At 39.6% G+C, this 14879-nt stretch overlaps 1 non-coding gene across 1 annotated transcript; it reads left to right on the forward strand.

The window, feature by feature from the left end:
• Positions 1 to 1715: 1715 nt before the first annotated feature.
• Positions 1716 to 1822, forward strand: LOC118488619. The gene has a single exon (XR_004885163.1). It is a non-coding gene; the product is annotated as a small nucleolar RNA R71 (small nucleolar RNA).
• The last annotated feature ends 13057 nt before the right edge of the window (positions 1823 to 14879 follow it).

Below are 14879 nucleotides of genomic sequence, written 5' to 3' on the forward strand. Positions count from 1 at the left end.
AACTAAGGATAGTTCCGCGGATTGCCTCTGTGGTGCGCCACATTTATAAGGGTCCTTGGCTAGACCCAAGGCAAGGTTATATGTTTTCTGAGAGGGATGTTTTGCATCCCATGTTGCACCGTCGGAGAGCATCATCCAAACTCGAATCAATAACCTTCATGTAATTGACCGGGTCATCGTCCTCTATTCTCTTCCCAACCCCGAACTTTACTTCATCATCCCCATATTTCAAAGTGAGTGTTCCGTCATTCATGTCTACCACTGCTTGTGCGGTGGCGAGAAATGGTCTCCCTAGTATGAGGGGGACTTCGGTGTCTTCTTCCATATCAAGTATGACAAAGTCGGCTGGGTAGACGAAATTGTCGACCTTGACTAGGAGATTTTCAATGACACCTTGCGGGAATTTGACGGATCGATCAGCAAGTTGTATGCCCATTTTTGTAGGACTCGTTTTTCCTAGGCCGAGTCTTTTGAACATTGATGAGGGCATGAGGTTAATGCTAGCCCCAAGGTCGACTAGTGCATTACGAACGGGGGAGTCCCCGATCGAGCAAGGAATTGTGAAGCTTCCGGGATCGATTTTCTTTTGGGGGAGTTTGTTGAGTACGAGGGCAGAGCATTCTTCGCCTAAGTTGACTAATTGCAATGTTTCAATTTTCCTTTTATGAGTGAGGAAGTCCCTCATGAACTTAGAGTATTTAGGCATTTGGGTTAGGACGTCAATGAAAGGAATGTTGACATGCAATTGTTTTAGTAGACTTTCGAATTTTGCGAATTGCTCATTGGTCTTTTGACGGATTAACCTACCGGGGTACGGAACTCGAGGAGCCTTGGTAGGCTCTGATGAGGGAGGGGAACCCTTCTCTTGTAAGGGCGGTGTTACGGTCTCCTCAGTAGGCGGTGGGCCTTCCGTAGGACCCACGGTGCGGTTCCGTAGTGTTATGAGATGAACTTGCGCCTTTGGGTTTGTTTGGGTATTGCTTGGTAACGCACCTTGTGGTCTCTCGGAGAAATTTTGTGCTAGTTGACTTATTTGTTTTTCGATGTTTTGAATACTAGCTTGTTGATTTCTAAAATTTGATTCTAATTGTAGAAACCTATCCGAGTTTTTCTTTTCAGTGTCGGAGATGAGGCGAGATATAGTATCTTCAAGCCTTTCTCGTCCACCTTGTTGTTGAGGGAAATTTTGTGACTCATTTCTTGGTTGTTGAAAGTTTGTTCGTTGGTTTACGCTTTGTTGGTTACTACCATTGCCGGGTTCTCTCCAACCAAGGTTAGGGTGATTTCGCCATCCTTGGTTGTAGGTGCCCGTTGGAGGACCCGACGGCCTAGGTCTATTATCAATGTAGTTTACCGATTCTTGTTGATCGTCTGTTTCTTTCATACAACTCCAATTTTCATGTGGCCCACCACACCCTTCACAAGCAATGACCGAGACCGTTTTTGTCATTTCCAACCTTTTTATTTTTGAAGAAAGGGCCTCGATTTGGGCTTGTAAAGAAGTGCTTTCATCAACCTTATGGGCGCCCAGGGCAATGGATTTATTGCCTCAGGGAGTGTGCCACTGAAAATTGGTTTGAGCAATTTCCTCAATTTGATTATATATTTCATGCGAGCGGCGATTACCTAAAAGTCCCCCAGAGCTAGAGTCAAGTGTTTGCCTTGTGTGTGGTAACAACCCATTATAGAAAGTGGATACTTGTTGCTATATCACAAGGCCGTGATGTGGACACTTTCGCAATAGCTCCTTGAACCTTTCCCAAGTTTCATATAAGGATTCCCCGTCCTCTTGTGAATATGTATTAATTTCAGTCATTAATTTAGCTGTTTTAGCGGGAGGGAAATACTTATATAGAAATTTTTAGACTAGTTCATCCCAGGTGTTTACCGATCCAGCTGGGAGGGCGTTAAGCCAAGCTTTTGCTCGGTCTTTTAGTGAAAAATGAAACATTCGGAGGCGGATGGCATCATTTGATGCTCCATTGATCCGAAAGGTATCACATATTTCTAAGAAATTAGTAATATGTAGATGGGGATCCTCGTCCGCAAGCCCATGGAAGGTTGCAGAGTTTTGAAGCATCTGTATCAAATGCAGCCGAAGTTCGAAGTTATTGGCTTCAACATTCGGTGCATTGATAGCGGCGCCGAGATTACCTACGGTGGGTTGTAGATAATCCATGAGGGTACGTTGGTCCGCCATTGGAAGTGGGTTCCCCGAAACCTTCTCTTGGCTTTTAGCTTTTAGTCTTTTTCTAAGAAAGCGTTCGGGTTCTTCTAGAGGTTCTTTTATGTCTTTATTAGAACTGGAGCTCATACACTACGTAGAGGTGGCGTCTGGTTCCAAGTCCTGCAACAAAAACAAAAAAGACTGTTGGTCAGAAGGTTCACCACGTCCCCGTGCTCAGTGAACACGGCCCGTGGTCGGAGTTACAGTTATTGTTTTCCAGATCCCAGTTACTGGAGAGTTTGGACACGGCCCCGTGTTGCACCGACACGGCCCCGTGGTCAGCCTTCTGTAACTTGGAAAACTAAAAACTGTCAGTAACAATGCTGGGCACGGCCCGTGTCCAACCAGGCACGGCCCGTGCTGAGCTCTACAGAAGCTGAAAAACTAAGAAAATCCTAAAAAATTAAAAGAAAATAAAATAAAAAAAATTGATTAGGCCGTTGATTCCTAACTTTCTTAAAATCCTTGTGTCCCCGGCAGCGGCGCCAAAAACTTGATGTGCGTGAAGTGTGTTATATTTTTAGGTATGTATTTTAAGCCCTTTTTACACTTTTTAGCCAAGTTTTAAATTTATAAAAAACAATATTTATTAACACTAAACACACATATGGGCAAGTGCACCCATCGTGGACGTAGTATAGTGTTGGTAAGATGCTGAGGTCATCCAAGGACACAAGAGCTTTTAGTACCGGTTTATCCTCAACGTCTAATCAAATCAAAATGTTAGAAAAAGATTTTTAAACTAAGAAAATAAAACTAACTAAATGCTGAAAAATAAAATAAAAATAAAAATAGATAGTCAAGATGAATCACTTGGATCCGACTCGTGTGTTAGTATAACCTTTGATTATTTTCGCACTTTTGCACTTGTTTAAGAGATTATCTTAGTTATTGTAGTAGGCTCCTCTTTTGAAGGCGACATTACCCCCAACCCAGTAGTTTGAGTCAGCAAAGATACAATCCTAAAGGGTCGGATTATTGAAAGATAATTAATTAAGTTATTAATGCAAATTATGGTAGGCCCCTCTTTTGGAGGTGACGTTACCCTCGACTAAGTAGTCTGAGTCAGCAGTGATACAGTCCTAAATAGCCGGGTTATAGTATTAATAGTAATTAACTTATGAGGGGATCAAAGGGTTTGGACCCCCGCCATCCAATACCTTTGGGTATTGAAGGAGGTCCTACTAAATTTGACCCAGGTCCCTTGCAGGACCTCTAAACGCTGAACAAGGGCAAGACCCTTACCAAACCGTTCCCTTAACCCCCGACCAGGTAGCCAACATACCTCCATATAGACCGTGGAGATATGAATGGTGAAAATCTTTTATTTTATATAGACAGTAAAATAATGTCAAGACACCACGGACAAACAATAAGGAAGAATCACCTTCAACATAAGCAACTAGTTATTAAAGTCATTAATACAAAACCAATTAAGAAGTGCAAAAGATTAAAAATAAAAAGTATTATACTAAACACTTGTCTTCACCAAGTGATGTAAGAGACTTAGGCAAACATAGCCTTGATTGTCAAGAACTCTTACGATCAATCTTGGATCCCGAGACGACTCACACACTCTATGATGGAGAATGGATGATGGTGTTGTGATGGTGATGGGTGGTGGATGAAGTGTGAGAGAGGTGGTATGCCAAGGGATGAGTTGCAATGAATCCAAGCACTCCTATTTATAGGCTGAACAGAGGCCTGGGCACGGCCCCGTGTCCGCTAGGCACGGCCCCGTGCCTGTCTGACACTATCTCTCTTCATTAATTGTAATTAGCAATTACAATTAATGCGCCTGCAGTACTTTGGGCATGCCCCCGTGTTCACTGGGCACAGCCCCGTGGTGAGCAATAGAAGCTTCTACAGGTTTGTCTTTTCTGCTGCTTCATGGGCACGGCCCCGTGCTCGCTGAGCACGGGGCGTGCTCAGCCTTCTGTCTTCCATGTTTTGCTTGGGAGGATGCTGTCGAAGGGTCGGGCAGTCCACTTTTGTTCCTTTTCTTGTATTTATGTTAGATTTAGCTGTCTTTTTGCTTCTTTTGTTAATTTGAGCTCATTTAATCCTGAAAATACAAAAGGAAGACAAAAACACACTTTTTCCAACATTAGTACTTAAAAAGGATTAGTTTTATGCCTTATTTGATGTAATTTATATGTTGCATTTTACATACATCAATCGATAGGACCAAGGTTAAGTGCTACAACTGTGGTATCTATGGCCATTATGCTAGAGAATGTCACAAACCAAAGAGAGATAGACAAAATAGAGAGTGCAACATTGGTCAAGGAAGCTCATCAAGATCCAACAACAACAGTCCAGCCCCATCCAATACAACTCCTGCCACTTCTACAGCAACCTCTGCTGATAATCTTACTCCTACTCACACAATGCATTGGTTGTTCAACCCCTTCAAGCCATTTGTGAGCCACACGATTGTGGTATTGTAATGGAAGATACAGCTACTACTATTGTCTCACAAGCATTCATTGCTGAAATCGTTGAATAAGTGTATGAAGATATTTTCGAAGAGGCGAATGTGGAAGAATTAAATGTGGTGGCGGAAGCTCTAAGCGAGAAGCTGGAAATGGATAAAATTAATGAAGCTGGAGAATGCATGAGAAAAGAGAATGCGGAAGAGGAAAGTAGAAAAAAAGAAGAAATGGAAGATGAAAGCAATCGGTTTGAGTTCAAGATCACGAACGAAGAAATGTAACGTTTTGCTGAAAAAGAAATGACAAAGCAGGAAGCTAGAATATGTCACACCCTGATTTCCCAGTGGGCCCGAACTTGGGGTTTATGCGTGACGATTGATATAGATATCCACATTTAACAATGCGGAAGTCTTGGGAGTAAAACTAATTATTACAGAGTACAAATGCTTGAAAGTTCAAAATAATATACAAACGAGAGTGTATTAAAGATCCACAGGCGGGTCGAAATAAAATGATTACGTAAAGACTACTAGGTTTTTTGCTTGGAGTCGCAAATTCCAATATGCAATTACCGAGTAGCTTCCAGCATATTTCCGTACTTGCTAACCTGCGTTTAGTCTTTTGAAAATACGTCAGTTTTCACTGGTAAATATAGTTATCCAACACGTTTTGAAAATATTTTAAAAAATCATTTTATATACCATTTGGTATATCAATTTTCATAATAACTTGTGACAAACTATATCTCTTGCTACTAGTATTACATGCTTGTCAATACATGTGGGGCATGAAACTAAATTTTGATATATGATTAACCGACACACCACTTTAATCCCCATATTGGGTAAGAAAAATATTTTATCATAGCATTAGCATCTGTCAGGTGTATGCCTACACCCCGTGCGTAGGTCGTGGCCACTTGCAATTAGGCGAGCTGTGGATATCCAGGATACGGTCGCATTAACCCCCAATGTTTAAGTTATCAAGCATAACAGATTAAAACGAGTTATTTGGATTTTGGACACATTGGTTATTGATCCCATACCCGACCAAGCGGTAAATAATTTCACTATATCCCAAGCCCCTATAGGGAAAATAGGTTAAGAGTATTTACATGAGCTTTATCTTTACAATCCAAAGATATTATAACACCTCAAAAATTCATGTCCAATATTATGTCGACACGTGTCATGGACTTAAAACGTGTAAAGGATTGATTTAGAGGGACTAAAGTTGACAAACAAGGAATCTATGTGTGTAAAAGGATTCAAAGTGTCAACAATGAATAAATATATCTTGCAATAACCCTACATGATGTTTATACCCTTAAACGAATAAATCATGGATCATACGAAGTTAATTGTGAAAGAAAGTGAGGAATTACAAACTACAGGGGTTAAAAGTGTCAACATGTTTAAAGTATACCTCTGAGTGACCTTTTAGCAAACCCGAAGCTTTTTAATGGTTAATTATACTCACGAGAATAAGTGATAAAAATTTCACAAGGTTTCAATAAAGTATGAGAAAGTTATGACAATATTCGTATACGGGTGGTTAAAAGCGTCAACGTTGAAATTTAAGACTTTTTGGTGATCGTATGAATAACCGGGGAGTTAGCAAAGTTGGTTTATGACTTGGGGTCCTTAAAAGTCAAGTTTGGGGGTTAAGAGTGCAAGAAACCATGTTAAAAATCAAGTTTGGAAGGACCAAGGGCCAAAAATGCAATATTTGCAAACTTGTTGACCGGAGCCCACCTTAACACGGGGCGCGTAAGGCTTGCCCAGGACCTTACGCGGGCCGCCTGGGACTGCCAGCATCAGAAAATGTGGACAGCTGCCTGTTAAAGCTGTGTAACCGACTTTAAACACTTGTTTTTGATTCTATGGGCTTGTTTGATGGTTTATTATGGCCTAGGGACACCTTTAATGATCCCATAACATCCTTAGACCTTGTTGGAATGATCTTGGAGCTTTAAGAAACCTATATAAGGGCCATGAGTTCATTTGTTCAAGTGCTCATTCACTTGCAACAATTCAAGCACTCATTTCTGGAGGTAGCTGACTTGGGAGAAGATTAAGAAGTGTAGAAAAGATAGCAAGGACCTTAAGTAAGAGTTCTAATCCTTGTTTAGTTCTTTTAATTAGCTTATAAACCAAAAAGTCAAACCGTCGTAATTAAGATTTGACTTCGTCATTAATCTTAATTTGTCCAGACAATTTTCAAATTTAAAGTATCTATGAGTTGGTAATTATGTGGGCAATAAACCCTTAAAAGGGCACCCTCTGATTCCCACTCTAACTAGGTCAATTATCGGGTCAAACTTGATTATAAAAATTCAAAAGAAAGCTTAATTTCAAATAAATGCATAATAAGCAATGTAGAAGCTATGTAACCTATTTTGTCATTAATATAACTTGGTAATTAATGTAAGAACATGTCTAAACATGTTCAACTCGACAATTTTCGGTTTAAGCTCGGATTGGAATCAAAAGTCGCATAAGTGGACTTTTACTTTGACTTTCAGTTCTGACCCGTTTGAGCATAGTGTAGAAATGCCTTAGAGCCTTATTAGGACCAAGTTACCTATATGTATAACCCTCTGAGATTATACAACTTGGTTCATTAGTTATCCGATTCATATGCATGATTCCGTTAAATGCTTAAATGTTGACAATTATGCCCTTTTCACCTTAAAGTGTGATTTTTGAAAAAGTGAAAGGATAGAAACCTTCACTACTGATTTATAAACTTGTCCCTAAAAATTGACATCAGTTTGAGGTCTAGAATAGGAGTTATGCTCGTTAGCGTAGATGAGAAGCTTTTTATTAATTAAACCGCGTAATTAGCGTATAGCCTATCTAAACCCAAGTTTTGATATCAAACTTTTTACCCACTAATGAAATATAATATTTTGGGATTTTTGAAGATTTTTATTTATTTTTAGGCTGAGCATAACATAGAGTTCTAAGCTTGATTCGGTTATTGCCGGTTTTGCCCTTTTGGCTTATAAAATGAGTTTTATAAATCCTTTTGATACCAAACCTTTTTCTACTAATATAATATTATGAATAAAATATTTTGAGCCTTCTGGAATAATAAAAAAATCAGCTTTCCTATGAAAACCCGGAAATGACTCCAAATCGCCTTTTTAAGCGTTTTTAACACATAGTATGTATTAAAACCATTTTATAAATATAAGACTTGATACTTACTGTTATTTTTAGTAAATATTTATATTCTAACAGTAAGCAAAAGTTTTAAACTCAGATTTCCGTTTTTGACCTTTTAAGCTTATGTGAAATTACCAAAATGCCCTACGGTGCATAGTTTGGTTATAATTGATAAATTTCACATATATGCAATACCCTACTATTAAAACTTAGTAAATCAAGTATTTTTACTAATTATATCAGACCTGTAACTCAGGTTAATATTTAAACTCTTTTATAACCTTTAAAATGACCAAAATGCCCCTACGAGGCATAGTTTGAGTTTAAATTCGTTTTGGGCATAATAGAAGATATCTTACTGATGTCACAACATATTTAAGGCATATTAACTTAGAAAACTTGTATTTGACTCTTACGGTTACCCGTTATGCATTTTCGTGTTCAGATCGGCTTATGTAACTAGTTTGCATAAATTAGCCGAAACGGGTCAAACCTTATCATTTTTGTCTCAAAATCTAGAATGTGTTTAAGTTACCCATATTAAACAAGCATACAAGCTTGTCGGGTCAAAACCACATTCTAAACCGGTCTTCGCTTTGTCATGCGTTTGAACCGTATCTTCTTTTTGAAAACTAACCGGTCTAAGTCTTGGCTTACTTGAAGACCCGTTAGGATTCTAATAGGTTATTAAAAATCTTCGTTCCAGATTAGGAGCCCAGTAAAAGCTACGTGCACTTGCTGTATTTGATTTATACTTTGGTCAGGTAAATACTCTTAGCTTATTTTCCCTATACAGGCTTGGGATACGGTACTATAAAAGTACCGCTTGCTCGGGTGTGTAGTCATTTAAATCAGATTGTGATTAATGTATATACATGACCCGTTTAATATGTATTATTTGGTGTATGGCCGTTGGGGGTTTAATGACCATGTTTCGGATATCCTTGGCATCATTCAAAGAAATGGCCACGACCTAAGCACGGGGTGTAGGCGTACACCTGACAGTTGCATGTGTAAAAACTGGTAGCCCACTTAAAGGAACCAACCTTGTGGGTATTACACCTGTGGCGTGTCAGTTAATCTAGACCGGCCCTACAAACCGGCCCTGATGGACGACAAATAAGTAAAACTGTATACAAGATTATTTTTGAATATTTGTCCCAAGTTATAAAAGATATTTTTGCCGAAGTGCATTCAAATCAATTTTCAAACTCTTCTCAAAATGAGTCAGTTAAGTTGTATTTACCAGTGTAAACTGACGTATTTTCCAAAAAGGCTAAGTGCAGGTACTATACGTAATAGGCTGGCTACTCCAGGCATCAATAATCAAGTCTCGCAAGCTCTAGATGTCAAAGTCTGTTGAACAGTTTTCCTTTTTATTCGATCCGCCTGTGGATCTGTTTCAACTAATTTGTGATACTTAATATTACAATTTATTTAGTTGAAATAAATCTATCTTTTGCTTCCGCTGTGCATTTATAATTTGTGTTGTTTGACTATGATGATATCAACTACGTCACGATACTCCCCACCGGGCCCACCGGTAATACATGGAAATATTGGGGTGTGACAGGTTGGTATCAGAGCCAACACTGAGTGAATTAAACACTAGCCTTTTATGTTTAATCTCAGTTACACAATTGCACATTCCTAGATTCTCGAGTCTAGACAAAGAACATAGGACAAATCCTAATTCATTTTATTTTGTCCTTTATTTATTTTCTTGTTATTTTCTGATAAGCCCCTGCATGGGCAAGTCATTTCAGATAGAAGTCCCGTTCAGGGCAACCATGTACTTGTTTAAATTTTAGTGGAACGGTTAGATTTAAAATAACATTCTTATTATAAGATCTACCATTATAATAAAATGGCAAAATCTAAAAAGTACAAGACCTAGCCATATGTCACCTTAAGACAGGGCCAAGATGGTAGTTCCACAATTAGATTTAGATCCTTGTTAACATCTCAATCTAGGATTGTTCTGCGTTAAATATTAAAAAGGATCTTAAAGGTAAAACCTAGCCTAAATGTCGTTGCAGACATGGCCAAGATGGTAAAACCTATTCAAAAGATTCAAATCCTTGTTAACATCTGAAACATGTTAACACTCTTGGCAAAATGTGATTCGATAAAATCGCATAAGTCATCCTTAAATTGGGTTATTCCAATCTTTCCTTATTAAAATAATCATCCCTTAAGGATTCAAACCTTAAGGTAATGAACTTTGATTCAAACCTTAATGCCTTGATTTCACTGGGACTAAAGACAGTGGTAGCCTACAACTCCCTGTCAAGAAAAGGTAATGAACTTTGATTCAAACCTTAATGCCTTGATTCCATAAAATTTGGGCTTATAAACTAAACTTGTCTTCGTGACTAGGCCTTTTGTGCTATTATTAACTTATAATTTAGGGTTGTGATAAAGATTCCGAATAATTATATACTTAAGAAATTAACTAAAATGGTTCTTAAAACCATGTTTAATAAATCATCAAATGCTGAATAAGCTTCTATATAAACCTTGTCCTTATTTCTTTACATAGCAATTAAAGCTACATGGCTAGGTCGGAGGAAGTAAATAGTCATCCGGTAGAAAATCATGAAAATACTAAGGAGCTGTTTGGTAGCCTCTTAATGACCATTCAGATGCTACCTCTTAATAGTTTAAAACCTCTGAATGAATAAGAGGTAACCTCAAGTCTGAATGGTTAAGAGGTAACCTCTGAATGGTAAATCATCACATGTCACATTCTTCTACGTTCTCATTGGTAAAATTCTTAATGATTCCATTAAGAGGTAGCCTCTTAATGACCATTCAGAGACTACCAAACAGCCCATAAGATACATGTGACCGGAGCAGAACTGCAAGCATTGGTAGATAATGCTGTTGCAAAAGCTATGGAGCGACAGTATAATGAATCAAGTGGGACACATAGTAGAACCTCATCTGTACCCCACTCTAAATCTGTCCCTAAAACTCATTCTGAAGCTCACAGCAAGCCACCCTCTACCCAACCTAAATCTAAGAAAGAGGATGTTCAACATTCCTCAAACCAACACAGTGTTCCATCCAAGAGGATAGTGTTCGATGATGAACCGCGTACCAAGTCATGTACCTATAAGTACTTTGTTTCCTGCAAACCCCGGGATTTCACTGGGGAGAAAGGGGCAATTGATTGTATGACTTGGTTAGATGAAATGGACACTGTTGTTGATATCAGCGGTTGTGCTGAAAGGGATATAGTGAAGTATGTATCCCAATCATTCAAGGGAGAGGCATTAGCTTGGTGGAAGTCTCTTATTCAAGCTGCTGGGAAGATCCCACTTTATAATCTATCATGGGACCAGTTCGTTGCTCTCATTAAAGAGAACTACTGCCCTCAACATGAGGTTGAAAGGATTGAGTCTGATTTCTTATCATTGGTTATGAAAAACCTAGATTGCCAAGCTTATCTTACAAGCTTCAACACGATGTCAAGATTGGTTCCTTACCTTGTGACACCAGAACCCAAAAGGATTGCTCGCTTCATTGGGGGTTTAGCCCCAGAAATCAATGCCAGTGTTAAGGCTTCAAGACCTGCTACTTTTAGATCAGCAGCTGATCTATCTCTGTCTCTTACCTTAGATGCGGTCAGGTTGAGATCGCTAAAGAATTCTGAAGAAGGTAAGAGGAAGCGTGAGGATGATAACTCACGAGGGTCGGAGAAGAAGCACAAGGGAAACACTGATTCCAAGAAGTTTGGGTCTGGAAAGAACAGTCAGCGAACAGAGGAGAAGCCAAAGTGCACGACTTGCCAAAAACGCCACTTTGGAAAATGCAGGCTTGAGACTAAGTCTCAATCAGGACCACCTGCATGTGGGTTATTCAAGTCTAAAGAGCATAAGACTATTGATTGCAAGAAGATTAAAGATGCCACATGCTACAATTGCAATGAAAAAGGGCACATTAAGACCAACTGCCCTAAATACGCTAAAAAGCCTGAGGAAGCCAAGAAGACCAATGCAAGGGTCTTCCGGATGGATGCAAAGGAAGCCGTTCAGGACGACAATGTGATAACAGGTACCTTCCTCATAAATGATGTCTATGCAAGAGTACTTTTTGATTCAGGAGCTGATAAGTCATTCGTAGATAATAAGTTTTGTAAGTTGCTGAAATTGCCTGTTAAAACGTTAAGTGTGAAGTATGAGGTGGAACTAGCTGATGGTACCTTAGAAACCGCATCAACCATGTTAGATGGATGTGTTATATCCATTAGGAACCACTCTTTTCCGTTATCCCTACTTCCTTTGAAGTTAGCCGGTTTTGATATAGTTATAGGCATGGATCGGTTATCTCATAACCAAGCCCAGATCGTCTACAATAAGAAGCAAGTGGTGATTAAGACTCCGTCTGGTGAGTCACTTACCATTCAGGGAGATACCCAATATGGACTGCCTGAGCAAGTGTCTATGCTCAAGGCATCTAGATGTTTGAAGAAGGGTTGTGTCATTTATATGGCACAGGTAACTACTGATGAGCAGAAGCCTAAGGTTGAAGATATTCCCATCATTTCTGAATACCCTGAAGTTTTCCCTGAAGAACTACCTGGTTTACCACCAGATAGGCAAGTAGAATTCAGAATTGACATCATCCTCAGAGCAGCACCTGTTGCGAGAGCGCCTTATAGGTTGGCACCAACAGAGATGAAGGAATTATGGACGCAGCTAGATGAATTGCTTGCTAAAAGATTCATTAGACCTAGTTCGTCTCCATGGGGAGCGCCAATCTTGTTTGTCAAGAAGAAGGATGGATCGATGCGTTTATGTATCGATTACCGTGAGCTTAATAAGGTCACTATCAAGAATAGGTATCCTTTGCCCAGGATCGACGATCTGTTCGATCAATTACAAGGAGCAAGCTACTTTTCTAAGATCGATTTAAGGTCAGGCTATCATCAATTGAAGGTTAAATATGAAGACGTACATAAAACTGCATTTAGGACTCGTTATGGTCATTACGAGTTTCTAGTGATGCCTTTTGGGCTCACTAATGCACCTGCCGCATTCATGGATCTCATGAATCGCGTCTGCAGGCCTTACTTGGATAAATTTGTCATCGTCTTCATCGATGACATCCTCATTTACTTCAACAGGAAGAGCTCTATGCCAAATTTTCAAAGTGTGAATTTTGGCTTCGTGAAGTCCAGTTTCTTGGACATGTTGTTAGTGAGCGTGGTATCCAAGTGGATCCCGCTAAAATTGAAGCTATTATGAACTGGCAAGAGCCAAAGACGCCTACGGAGATTCGCAGTTTTCTAGGACTGGTAAGATACTACAGGCGATTTATTGAAAACTTCTCGAGAATTGTAGCACCCCTGACTTTACTCACCCGCAAGAATAGCAAGTTTGATTGGGGGCCTAAGCAGCAAGAATCTTTTGATATTCTGAAGCAAAAGTTGAGCAACGCTCCAGTATTGACGTTGCCTGATGGAATTGATGAATTTGTGGTATATTGTGATGCATCACACACCGGTATGGGTTGTGTGCTTATACAGAAAGGCAAAGTTATTGCCTATGCTTCACGTCAGTTAAAGGTGCACGAGAAGAATTACACCACCCATGATTTGGAGTTGGGTGCTGTTGTATTCGCACTAAAACTATGGAGGCATTACTTGTATGGAACTAAGTGTGTGATCTATTCTGATCACAAAAGTCTTCAACATCTGTTCAATCAGAAGGACTTGAACATGAGGCAGCGATGCTGGATGGAAACTTTGAATGATTATGATTGTGAGATAAGATACCATCCTGGCAAGGCGAATGTGGTTGCCGATGCCTTAAGTAGAAAGGAAAGAGTGGAGCCTATAAGAATCAATGCCAAGAGCATTGAGATAAAGAATAGTTTGAATGAAAGGTTGTTAGCTGCGCAGAAGGAAGCTGTCTTGGAAGCTAACTACCCTGATGAAAAGCTAGGAGTAACTGAAGAACAGTTATCCTATGGCAAGGACGGAATCCCGAGGTTAAATGGACGAATATGGGTTCCAGTTTATGGAGGACTTCGGGATGTTATCCTCCAGGAAGCCCATAGTTCTAAATATTCCGTTGATCCTAGAGCTGATAAGATGTACCAGGATTTGAAGGCAAACTATTGGTGGATAGGCTTGAAGAAGTCTATAGCTGCCTATGTAGCCAAATGTTTGACGTGCGCACAAGTTAAAACTGAACATCAAAAGTCGTCAGGATTGCTACAACAGCCTGAAATTCCTACTTGGAAATGGGAAATGGTGACAATGGATTTCATCACCAAGTTGCCAAAGAAAAAGAAAGGAAATGATACTATATGGGTGATAGTAGATAGACTGACTAAGTCAGCACACTTCTTACCCATTAAGGAGACCTATAGCTCCGATATGTTAGCCCAATTGTACGTAGATAAGATTGTATCGCTTAATGGCGTACCAATATCTATTATCTCTGACAGGGATACTAGATACACCTCACATTTTTGGAAAAGTTTCCAACAGTCTTTGGGCACGCGCTTAAATTTCAGTACGGCTTACCATCCTCAGACAGATGGGTAGAGTGAGCATACCATCCAAACTTTGGAAGACATGCTTCGTGCATGTGTGATTGACTTAGGTGGTAGTTGGGATAACCACCTGCCATTGATCGAGTTCTCCTATAATAATAGCTACCATACAAGCATTCAGGCTGCGCCTTTTGAGGCATTATATGGTAGGAAATGCATAACGCTTATTTGTTGGGCGAAAGTAGGGGAAGCTCAATTATCACGATCTGACATAGTCTTTGAAACGACGGACAAGATTGTCCAGATTCGTGACCGCCTGAAAGCTGCTAGGGATAGGTAGAAAAGTTATGCTGATAAAAGGCGAAAACCTCTAAAGTTGAGGTTGGTGATAAGGTTCTGCTTAAAGTATCACCCTGGAAGGGAGTGATGCGATTTGGTAAGAAAGGTAAGTTGAGCCCAAGGTATATAGGACCATTCGAGATCATCGAATGTGTAGGAACAGTGGCTTATAAGTTAAACTTACCTAAACAGCTCAGTGGT

The sequence above is a fragment of the Helianthus annuus genome, chromosome 16, assembly GCF_002127325.2.
Source record: "Helianthus annuus cultivar XRQ/B chromosome 16, HanXRQr2.0-SUNRISE, whole genome shotgun sequence".
In the NCBI taxonomy this organism is placed as follows: domain Eukaryota; kingdom Viridiplantae; phylum Streptophyta; class Magnoliopsida; order Asterales; family Asteraceae; genus Helianthus; species Helianthus annuus.